The sequence below is a fragment of the Macaca mulatta genome, chromosome 15 (genome assembly GCF_049350105.2).
Source record: "Macaca mulatta isolate MMU2019108-1 chromosome 15, T2T-MMU8v2.0, whole genome shotgun sequence".
NCBI classification, from domain to species: domain Eukaryota; kingdom Metazoa; phylum Chordata; class Mammalia; order Primates; family Cercopithecidae; genus Macaca; species Macaca mulatta.
In genome coordinates this window covers 42,584,541-42,586,058 of record NC_133420.1, presented here as the reverse complement: position 1 = coordinate 42,586,058, position 1,518 = coordinate 42,584,541, and the positions used below count along the sequence as shown (strand labels likewise).

At 29.3% G+C, this 1,518-nt stretch overlaps 1 non-coding gene across 1 annotated transcript; it reads right to left on the bottom strand.

The window, feature by feature from the left end:
• Positions 1-377: 377 nt before the first annotated feature.
• Positions 378-482, bottom strand: LOC114672960 (U6 spliceosomal RNA). Its single transcript, XR_003723474.1, has one exon. It is a non-coding gene; the product is annotated as a U6 spliceosomal RNA (small nuclear RNA).
• Positions 483-1,518: the final 1,036 nt, after the last annotated feature.

Sequence of the window (1,518 nt, the reverse complement as noted above, 5' to 3'; positions counted from 1 at the left end):
GCTTGCCTTTTCATTGTGTATTGTTTCTTTTTTTTTAAGTTGACACAAAAATATATTTAATAAGCTTGTTATATAAAATCAAACACTTAACATTGTCAACATTTCTTCAATAATTCAAACTCACTGATATCTAACTGGGAGTAGTTTGTATTTTGGAAGACTTCCTAGCTAAAAGTATATTTACAACACATGTAAATATAACTGAAGAACTACTTCAAATAATGTTGAAATTCATAGAATTCCAGAGATTTATAGTTATAGCTTAGAAGTATCACCAAATCGTTTGCAATCAAATGTACAGCACTAATTATGAAAAATGCTTTATTAAACCAAAAGGGGATAAAAACTGGGAGGGAAATATATGGTGTTAAAGTCCTAAAAATATGGAACGCTTCACGAATTTGTGTGTCATCCTTGACAGGGGCCATGCTAATCTTCTCTTATCATTCCAATTTTAGTATATGTGCTGCTGAAGTGAGCACAGTGTATTGTTTCTTTTACTGTGTAGAGATGTTTAGTTAAATATAATTTTACTTGTTTATTTTTACTTTTTGTTCCCTGTGCTTTCGGTGTTACATCCAAGAAATGATTGTCAAGACCAATGTCAAAGAGTTCTTCCCTATATTTTCTCCTAGGATGTTTACAGTTTCAGATCTTATATTTAAGACTTTACTTTATTCTGAGATGAATTTTTAAGGTATAAGTATAAAATTTCATTCTTTTACAAGTATATATCCAGTTCTCCCAACACAATTTACTGAAGAGACTTTTTACATTGTGTATTCTTGGAGACTTTGCCAAAGATTAGCTGATTGTGTATGTGTGGGTTTATTTCTGAGCTCTTTATTCTGCTCCACTGATCTATGAGTATGTTTTTATGTCAGTGCCATAATGTTTTGATTACTAGGATTTGTAATAATATAATTTGAAATTAGGTATTATGAAGCCTCCAAATCTGTTTTTCTCAAGATTGCTTTCACTATATAGAGTCTTATGTGATTCCATATGAAGTTTAGGATTGACACAGTTTTAAATACTTCCAGTGTCAAAGAATAAATTAATCAAAATGGAAAATACCAAAAATTTGTGGTGTACAGTTAAAATAGACCTTATGGATAAATCAAAAGGACTAAACTCTTATACTAGAGAATGAAAAACAATCCAAATTAATAATAATATGTTTTTGCCTGTAGAAGCCAGAAAAAAAAGAGAATTTAAAACAAAGTTAGCAGAAGATAGAAAAAAAGGGTTAAAATTCACCGACATAAAAAGAAATGCAGTAGAGAAAATTAATAAACCCAAAACTTTGTTCTTTGAAAATATCAATAAAATTGATCAATCTCTACCCAGACTGACAACAAAATAGAGAGAATGTTGCTACACATATTATAAACATCAAAAAGAAGGTGAGATTATATTATGAACGAGTTTATATCAATACATTTTAAAACTTAAATGGACAAATGTTCTGAGAGACAAAACCCACTCAAGAAGAAATAGATACAAGGAACAATTATA